We start from the raw sequence: 10,680 nt of genomic DNA, 5'->3' as shown, positions 1-10,680 counted from the left end.
AATCCAAGAGCATTGAAAGTCTTTCCACCTTGTGTCCTCTTTAATTTCTTTCAGTAATGTTTCATAGTTCTCATTGTAGAGATCTTTCACCTCCCTGGTTCAATTGATTCCTAGATATTTTATTTTTTTGTGACTATTGTAAATGGGCTTGCTTTCTTGTTTTCTTTTTCTGCTAGTTAGTTTTTGTAGGATAAAAATGCTACTAATTTTTGTGTATTGATTCTGTGCCCTGCAACATTACTGAAATTGTTTACCAGCTCTAAGAATTTTTTTGGTAGAGTCTTTAGTTTTTTCTATATATAGGATTGTGTCATCTGCAAACAGAGACAGTTTGACTTCATCTTTTCTAATCTGTTTGTCCTTTATTTTTTTCTCCTGCCTAATTGCTCTGGCTAGTAGTTTCAATACCATGTTAAACAGGAGTGGTGAGAGTGGGCATCTTTTTCTTATTCCTGTTCTTGTCTTGTCCTTCTCAGCTTTTCAACATTCAGGATGATATTGGTAATTGGTTTGTCATATATGGCTTTTATTGTGTTGAGATACTTTCCTTCTATACATAATTTGCTGAGAGGCTTTATCATAAAGCGATGTTGAATTTTATAGAATGCTTTTTCTGTAACTATTGAGCTAATTATATGGTTTTTGTTCTAGATTTTGTTGATGTGGTGTATCACATGTATTGACTTGTATATGTTGAACCATCCTTGCATCCCCGGGATGAATTCTACTTGATCATGGTGTATAATTTTTTTGATGTGTTGTATTATGATTGCTAATTTTTGTGAGGATTTTTGCATGTGTGTTCATCAGAGATATGGGTAGGTAGTTTTCTTTTTTTGTTGTATTTTTGTCTGGTTTTGGTATCAGAGTGATGTTGGCCTCATAGAATGAGTTTGGGAGAGTGGCCTCTGTTTCATTCTTTTGGAATAGTTTGAAGACATTTAGTATTAGTTCCTCTTTAAAGGTTTGATAGAATTCAGCAGTAAATCCATCCGGTCCTGGGCTTTTTTTTAGTTGGAAGACTGCAGATTACTGCTTCAATCTTGTTGCTTATTATTGGTCTGTCAGGTTTTCTATTTCTTAATGGTTCAGTCTTGGTAGTTTGTATGTGCCCAGAAATGTATCCATTTCCTCCAGGTTTTCATATTTGTTGGCATATAATTGTTTATAATAGCCTTAATGATATTTTGTATTTCTGTGGTATCAGGTGTAATGTCTTCTTTTTCATTTCTGATTTTTGTTATTTGGGTTTCCTCTCTCCTTCTTCTTCTTCTTCTTCTTCTTCTTCTTCTTCTTCTTCTTCTTCTTCTTCTTCTTCTTCTTCTTCTTCTTCTTCTTCTTCTTCTTCTTTCTTCTTCTTCTTCTTCTTCTTCTTCTTCTTCTTCTTCTTCTTCTTCAACCTAGCTACTGGCTTGTCTATTTTATTTATCTTCTCAAAAAACCAACTTTCTGTTCCATTGATCTTTTGCATAATTTTGGGATGTTTCTATTTCATTTAGTTGTGCTATGTTCTGAATTATTTCTGTCTTTCTGTTACTTTAAGGATTGGATTTTTCTTGTTTTTCTAGTTATTTCTGGTGTAGTGTTATGTCATTTATTTGAATTTTTTCAATTCTTTTGATGTAGGTGTTTTTTGCAATAAACTTCTTTATTAGTACTGCTTTTGAAGTATCCCACAAGTTTTCATATTGTGTGTCTTTATTTTCATTAGTTTTATTAAATTTTTTGATTTCCTGTTTAATTTCTTTTTAGACCCATAGATCATTCAGAGCCTGTTGTTTAATTTCTATATATTTGTATTATTTCCAGAGTTTCACTTGCTATTGGTTTCCAGTTTTAATCCATTGTGGTGTGAAAAGATACTTGAAATGATTTCAATTTTTAAAAATTTGTTGAGACTTGATTTGATACTTAACATGTGATCTATCCTGGAGAATATTCCATGTGCTTGTTAGAAGAATGTGTATTCTGTAGTTGTTAGATGAAATGTTCTACAGATGTCTACCAGGTTCATTTGGTCTAAGGTATAATTTAAATCCTGTTTCTCTGTTGATTTGTTGCCTAGATGATTTATCCAATGATGAGAGAGCAGTGTTCAGGTCCCCCACTATTCCTGTGTAGGAGTCTCTGTCTTTAGGCCTGATAGCATTTGTTTTATACATATGGGTGCTCTGATGCTGGGTGCATATATATTTATGATTGTTTTGTCTTCTTTCCAGATAGATCCTTTTATCATTATATAATGACCTCCTTTGTCTCTTTTTATGGTTTTTGGTTTAAAGTCTATTTTATCTGATATAAGAATACCCACTCCTGCACATTTTTGTTTTCCATTTGCATGATATATCTTTTTCTATCCTTTTACTTTTAATCTGTGTGCATCTTCACAGGTGAGGTGAGTCTCTTCAAGACAGCACACAGTTGGGTCTAGCTTTCCAATCCAGTCAGTCAGTCTGTGTCTTTTGAATGAAGAGTTTAATCCATTTACATTTAGGGTTGTTACTGACAGATATTGTCTTACTCTTGGAATTTTATTGCTTTTGTTTAGATGGTTTAAATATCTTTTGTTTCTTTCTTCCCCTTCTATTATTCATCTTCAATGTTTGTTGGTTTTTTGATGTGGTAAGGTTTAGTTTCTTTCTCTTTTTCATTTGCATTTGTGTTTTACCAGGGGTTATTGTTCTTTCTTCTGTATTCATGATAGTGATGATTGTTTTTTGGATTCCAAATACAGGACTCCCTTGAGAAATTTTTCTAGGCTGGTCATATGGTGGTGAATTCCTGAAGTTTTTGTTGTCTGGGAAATATACTATTTCTCCCTCATTTCTGAAGGACAGCCTTGCTGGGTATAGTATTCTTGGCTAACAATTTTTTTCTTTTAACATTTTCAATATATCACCCCATTTTCCTCTGGTATGTAGAATTTCAGTTGAGAATTCTGTTAGTCTGATGGGGGCTCGCATATAGATGGCTTGATGCTTTTCACTTTCTGCTTTAAAAATTGTCTCTTTGTCTTTGAGCTTGCCAGTTTGACTATAATGTGTCTCAGAGAATAACTTTTTGGATTGAATCTGTTTAAGGATCTTTGATACTTCTGACTCTGAAGGTCCATGTCTCTCCCTATACCTGGGAAGTTTTCCATTATTATTATTATTGAATAGGTTTTCAATGCCTTCAGTTTCTTTTCTCCTCCCCTTCTGGAAATCCATGATTCAGATGTTTTCATACTTAGGGTTGTCTGCTAGCTCTCTTAGGTTTTCTTCATTTTAAAAATTTTTTTCCTTTTTTTTTTTTTTTTTGTCTACCTGAGTATTTCAAAAAGACCTTCTTCAAGACTTGAAATTCTTTTTTCTGCTTGCTCTAGTTTGCTGCTTAAGCTCTCAGTTGTGTTTTTTATTTTATTGACTGAATCCTTCAATTACAGGAGTTCTGCTACATTCTTTTTTAAGGTATTAATCGCTTTGTAAAATTTCTCCTTCATGTCCTGGATAGTTTTTCTCATTTCATTGTGTTTTCTAATTGAGTCTTATATTATCTCTTTTAGTTTTCTTAGCATCATTGCTTGGAATTCCTTTTAGTCATTTCAAGGGTTTTCTGGTCTATGGTGTCTGGTACTTAAGAATTATTGTATTCCTTTGGTGGTCATGTATTCTTGTTTACTCTTATTTCTAGTATCTCTACACTGATGTCTAGTTTGTTCTACTATTCTGGAGTGGGCTTTGAGGAGAAAGAATTTCTCCTTTATTTACAGTCTCTGCTGGTGATTCTCCTTTTGTCAATGCAGTCAAGTGTGCAGTGGGATGCTTGCAGGATAGTCCTGGCTGCTGCTGTGGTGGTGAGCCATCCTTGTGGCAGCAGTAGCTGTGGCAGTGGCTGCAGTGGACCACCTACATGAAAGCAGTGTTTCTGACACTTTTGCCTTCTGTTAAGGGGGTGGGAGGCTGCCTGAGGCTTTTTCCTGGGTCCCCAGTCACGGGAGACTCTCTTGTTTTCTGTGTAGGCAGTGGGAGGGCTGCCCAGGGCTTTTGTCTGGGTCCCTGATTGTGGGAGGCTCTCTTGACTTCTGTGTGTGTGGTGGGGTAAAAGTCTTCAAGGAGAATATTTATGTATTTTCAACAAGAGGGCTTCTAAGGGTATCTGTCCCAACATACTGTCTAAAACCAATCCTTTTAATTATTTTTTTTTATAGAAGACTGCATATATCGAAAGTATATATGATAACTTAACAAATGCAGCTTAAAATACCATAAAATTTGGAGTATTTGTAAATAAGTCATTGAAGAAATATGAGAAATACCCTATACTATTATCAACTGTGAAAAGAATTGTACTGCAATAATTTATATCTTAATCTTACATTATACAATTGAATATTGGTCTATATTTTAGATTATATTTTCTAATTAAAATTTTAATGCTTAAGCTTTGCCAAAAGTAAGTACTGAAAATTTATAATAGATGTCCTTTGCTTCATAAAAGTAATCATGCATCTGTCCATTAAAAGTCTCTATGTAACTAATTGTTGTTAAAGACATTTTATGTGTTTATACTAAAACTTTTTTTCTATACTTTTGCCACTAATTCTAGACTAATTACTTATTTAGAATTCAGGAATATGTGAAATATTTATTCATCAATTTTTTTTTGTAACCCTTCCTTTCTAAAAAAATCTGGAGGGAAATAAATCTTAACAATTTCTTACTGATTTCTTGAAATAAAAAGAAATATTAATAAGATTTTTTCCTAATTTACTAGATATTTAACTAAATTTACTTCTACAAAAAAAATTATTCTTTGAAACTGAAAATTGGATTGATCAAATATATTGAATAAAGTAATTCTGAAGTGCACACAAACTGATATTTATTACTATTACTCTTGATGGCCCAAAAGTACATCATGAAGCAAAGGGTGAAAAAAGTTAGAGAAAACCTGAACCCAAGCTACGATCTGGAGCCAAGTCCTGCTGAACCCATCTGAGCCCAGAGGACCATAAAACCAATAAGTGGGAAAATAAATGTTTGATTTTGAGATTCTATAAATAATTAATGCAATATCATTTTAATTATTGGAAATACGAATATAAGTAAAACGTTTTTTTCTCCTTATGGAACATTTGCTGTAATAAGAATGTAGACTTAAAGGAAAGTAATTTTAATGTAGTAAAATACCTTTAGAAATAGTAGTCATTTCTTAGTTTGAAGTTGAATAGATCAAGTATTTTTTCTTACTTTTTATGGTTGTTATTACAGTTTGTGTACACCAGGGAAGGCTACCCAGGGAGAGAGAGTCTTAGTGGGTAGTCAAACTGCAGCAATAAGACTGGGGAGAAAAGCGGACTCCAAGCAAATGGAAGAGAATCTGTAAAATCAGGGCTGTGGCATTGGCTGTGTATCAGTAATAGAAGGCCCATTCTTTCTAAATCTTAGTGAGTATATTAAATGAACGTGCATGGTATAGAATAAATATAGGTAGGCAAAGGTATGCTCACCAGGGCCTTATTTGCTATTAGATAGATTTGGGGTTAAACATTAGGTAATATAAAACTAGTACAGTGATTTCATGGTAGGAAAAAGAAGCATGATGGTATATGCTTTGTGTAGGAAAAATTGAGGGGAATAGGGCAGAAGGCAAATTCTCCACATGCTTCAAGCCAAAAAAGAGTCAGAACAAAAAGATGAATTGGAAAGAGTATAAACGAGGTAGAAATGTACATCTTGGTCAACAGTTGGTTGTGGGAGATAAAGTGAATAAATACTCTAGGGATTATTTAGGTAAATGGCAAAAGTCATTGTCAGAAACAACAAATTCAAGAACAGGTTTTAGCAGAAAGATAATAAATTCTATTACATACATACTGATTTTTGTGTTTTTGTATATCCAGATAAAGAATGCTAATAAGCAAACAGATAAATAGATATGGTCATGAGAGATGTTTTGGCTGATGTATAAGTTTGGGAACCAATAGACTATAGTGTTTATGGAAATAAAAACTCTGATCATGGGTAAGATACTCAGACTACAACACCCGAAAAGAGAAGGACAAAGCACTCACAAGTTCAAGAAAAAAAGGGAGATATTTTGAGATAATTAGCTATTTCCACTCTCAATGAAAAGGGTGGGTTTATTCTTATGCATTTTGTTCTTTGTTTTAGAATGAGAGAGAAATTAGATTATTTATATGTTGGAGAGGAATATCTTGTTTTTTTGAAAGCATAATAGGAGCAATGGTATGATTCAGAAAGCAATTCTCTGAGAAGATAGTAAAGCAGATCTGCGTAAGTATGAAAGGAAACAGTCTTAAACAAGAGAGGACTTCTGTTTACACTGCTGAGAAGTAGGAAATGATGCTATAAATATAAATAAGTGGGGTAAGGGAGAAGTGGAAGTTTGATATATTCAGTTTTCTCTCTGAGGTAAAACGTGGGGTCATTTACTGAGGTAGAACAAGATGTGGTATGACAGGGACACCAAAAGCCTTTGGATTTTAATTCTGCATAATTGTGTGAATATTTTTCTGCAGCTCATGAGCTAAAGTGCAGAAAAGGGTATCATTCATTGTCCATTTTCTTAACCTAATCTGCGTTTTAGATAAGCAGCAAATGGATAAATGATTTATCAACATGCAAAATTGACCTGAGGTGCTGTGTGAGGTCCAAGGGGAACTAATCATACAGGTGTTGTAGTAAAACAAATTCTGTAATTTTGAATAAAGTTCCTCACGTGGTTTGAAAGCTAATTTGAAAACTACAGTCATGAGAACTGAGTGGAGTTGAATAAAAAATAATTTCTGACTTCTGCACTCAGTTCAGTTTTAGTTAGAATCAACTAAGAAGTTGATTCTGGTGAAAAGAGGGATGTTAGATTCTGCTCAGTTTGAACAAAGGCTAACTACAAATATAAAGTTTATCATAGTCCTCTAGGTGATTAAATTAAGCAAAAATTATGTTATTCAGTTTTGAAGAGTAGATGCTTCTAAAGAATTTATACTATAGAAACTGTTTTTTAATTGAATGAAAATCAAAGAATTTTTTCAGAGATTGATAATAGTATAACTGGTACTAAGGAATCTGAACATCTTCAGTGTTTTGGAAGATATCTGCAATTTTCAAAATTCTTCTAAGTATTCAAAAGTGAGTTTTGTTAAATAATCATAGCTCAAGATATATATCTATATGTTCAGACAATTGATCACAATTTAATGGTATAGGCCAGCGAAGATAAATAATTTCAAAAACTCCTGACTTAGGAGTGATTTCATCTATGATTATTCTGAAATGTCTAAATAATTAAAGTTCTAATTGGCGTACAGGGTAAAATGTCAAAAATTCGTTCTCATAATATGTTTTGAGAAAGAGGTGGGGGAGGGAAAGAAAATTGAAAGTTGACACTATTGGGAAAACATGGAAATGAAGGAGAAATAAATAGAGAAAGAAGTGAGAAAAAGACTCAGTTACAAGTCAGTCTGTCATAATGGAAGGAATGTTAGGAATTAGGAGGGATAAATTAACGTTTTATTTTTAGAAAACTCTGACCTTGGTCATTTCACCATTTTGAACTTGTATTTTATCATTCGTATATTAGAGGAAATAATATTTGTCTTATTTTTCTCCGAGGACAGGTGCTAGATCATAGATCATTAATGAATGATTAATAAACTTTTCTCTGTGGTCCCTAGGACTTCCCTAGAATTTTCAATCAAATCAAGCAAATGTCATCTGCACATCTGTAGGATATAAAGGATCTTCGACTTCTTTATACAAGTCAATCTTTTCAACTTGGATAAGATTTCTATGGGTAGTCTTGATTGTATATAGAAACAATCTGAACTCCTTGATGGGAAAGAGCATCTCTATTTTCTCATGGTTGCTGCACAGTTAGATGCTTCCTGAAACTAGGTTTCTATTTATTAACACCAGGTTCAGTCACAGTAAATAAATTCTTAAAGTAAGAATTTTTTTCACATTCGTGGCAGCTCCATTTTCTTTTAGCACATAGCAACTGCTTGGGTTTTCATTTTCTCTACACCCCTAGCTGTGAACACTGCCCATATTTGGTTGACTCTGTTGTATCTGTCAATAAGGCAGCTGTGCTCAAGACTCTGCAACTCTAAAATCAATCTCCTAACCCTCTGTCCCTATCAAGATACTTCACGAATTTCTTTTATTTTGTAGAACATCCAATAAATGCAAACACTGATGTAGACATGCTTTTCTAGAATAAAGCATAACTTTGATATCAAGAAATCTAACAGGAGTATCAATCCTTAAATAAATAACTCACTACGTATATAATTCCAATGCAATGAAAAGTTCGGGAAAATAATTGGGGTCTCCTGATGATCAATAACTAAATATTTATTCCTAAATCAAAGGAGAGAAAAATGTTCACAGTAGACATTTTCATTTTATTTCTCTGTTCTAACTGATAATGTATGTGTATATATATACACACACATACACACATATACATATACGTATATGTATGTATATTATATGCATACATATGTGCGTATATACACAAACACACAGTCTTGTATCACTTAATGACAGGGATATGTTCTGAGAAATATGTTGTTAGGCAATTTTGTCATTGTGCAAACATCATAGAATGTACTTACACAAACCTAGATGGTATAGTCTATCACTACTACACACCTAGGCTATATGGTATAGCTAATTGCTTCTAGGCAACAAGCCTGTACAGCACATTACTGTACTGAATACTGCAGGCAATTGTAATACAATGGTAAGAATTTGTGTATCTAAACCTATCTAAACATAGAAAAGGTACAGTAAAAATGCTAAATAAAAGATAACAAATGGTACATTTGTATGGGGCATTTACCGTGAATGGAGCCTGCAGGACTGGAAATTGCTCTGGGTGAGTCAGTGAGTGAGTGGTGAGTGAATGTGAAGACCTAGGTCATTACTGCACACTACTTTAGACTTTGTAAATGCTATACACTAGGCTACACTAGATTTATAAAATTCTTTTTTCAATAATAAATTAACTTTAGCTCACTGTAACATTAAGTTAAATCGTTTCGGTTTGACTGTTTTGTAATAACACATAGCTTAAAACACAAACACATTGTAGAGCTGTAAAAACTATTTTTTCTCTATATCTGTATTATAGAGGCTTTTTTTCCCCCTATTTTTAATTATTTTACTTTTTACCTTTTAAACGTTTTTGTTAAAAAACAAGACAAAAACACACATATTAGCCTCGTCATACACAAGTTCAGGGTCATCAATATCACTGTCTTCCATCTCCACATTCTGTCGCATTTGAAGGTCTTCAGGGGCGATAACACTCATGGAGCTGTCATCTCTTATAATAATAATGACTTCTTCTGAAATAACTCCAGAAGGACCTGCCTGAGGCTTTTCTTGATGAGGTGTCACTCTTCAGAAATATGTCCATGGTAGTTTGCTTGGTTTGTTTCTATTTTTCATCATAGATTTGCCTGTAAACAGATAATATACCATGAACATTCCTCTGTATTAATTAAAAGCTTTCAGTGTTGGGGTCCATGTTTTTAAATTTTTAAGGAGCTTGCTGAGGTCTGCAAAAGATTCTGCTAAATCATTCACTGTAAATTTTCTTGATGTTTCTTCTTTTTTTTCTTTTTCTCCTTCAGCTTCTTTTTGTCTTGCTTCTTCTTAAGCTATGTGTTTCTTTTTTTTTTTTTTTTTCGTTTTTTCGTGACCGGCACTCAGCCAGTGAGTGCACTGGTCATCCTTATATAGGATCCGAACCCGCAGCGGGAGCGTCACCGCGCTCCCAGCGCAGCACTCTACCGAGTGCGCCACGGGCTCGGCCCTAAGCTATGTGTTTCTCTTTCAGTTTCAACAACTCCTCATTGGTCAATTCTTCAGGAACCACATCTAGGAGCTCCTCAGTGTAACCTTCATCCACACCCAGGTTAAAATTGTTTGCCTTCTCATCTCAACCACAGCCTTGATTTTTGCAACCTGCTCATTTTGTCAAACCTTTGGAGTCATAAACATATCTTTTGAGTGTCTTCTTCCAGGTGTCATTTATATACTCTTTGGTGACATCACCCCAAGCCCAAGAAAGATTCTTGATACAGTCATACATGTTGTAATCCTTCCAGAATTGCACCAGTGTCTTCTCAGTGCCTTCTGCAGTTGTGGCAATAGCCTGGGCAATGGTAGTAGGCCTTAAAACCTGCTATAGCTCCTTGATCCATTGGTTGGATCAAAAGGTGGTGTTTGAAGGGAGAACACCACTTTGATATTGGGATGAAGATCACAAATAAAAGGAGGGAGTGTGGGAGCATTATCAACAAAAAGCAAAATCTCGAAAGGCATATTGTTCTCTAAATGGTACTTCTCCAATTCACTGTCATAGTGATTTGGGAGGGCACCTTGGAAGAGGAGCTGGGACATCCATGATTTGTTATTGTTCTTGCACTACATTGGCAGTGTGTGCTTCTGACATGCTTGAAGGCCCAGGGACTGTCACTGTGCCAGATCACAAAGGGTTTCAGTTTGTAGTCTGTAACATTGCCCCAACCAAGACTGTTAACCTGTCCTTAAAAGCCTTGAAACCTGACATTGACTTGGCCACCCTATGAGTGAAAGTGCTTTCAGGCATCGATTTCCAGAATAGGGAGGTTTTATCCATATTTAAGATTGGCTCTGGCAAATAATC

This window comes from Cynocephalus volans, chromosome 7 (genome assembly GCF_027409185.1).
Source record: "Cynocephalus volans isolate mCynVol1 chromosome 7, mCynVol1.pri, whole genome shotgun sequence".
Lineage (NCBI taxonomy): Eukaryota > Metazoa > Chordata > Mammalia > Dermoptera > Cynocephalidae > Cynocephalus > Cynocephalus volans.
Note: the sequence above shows the minus strand (reverse complement) of the source record.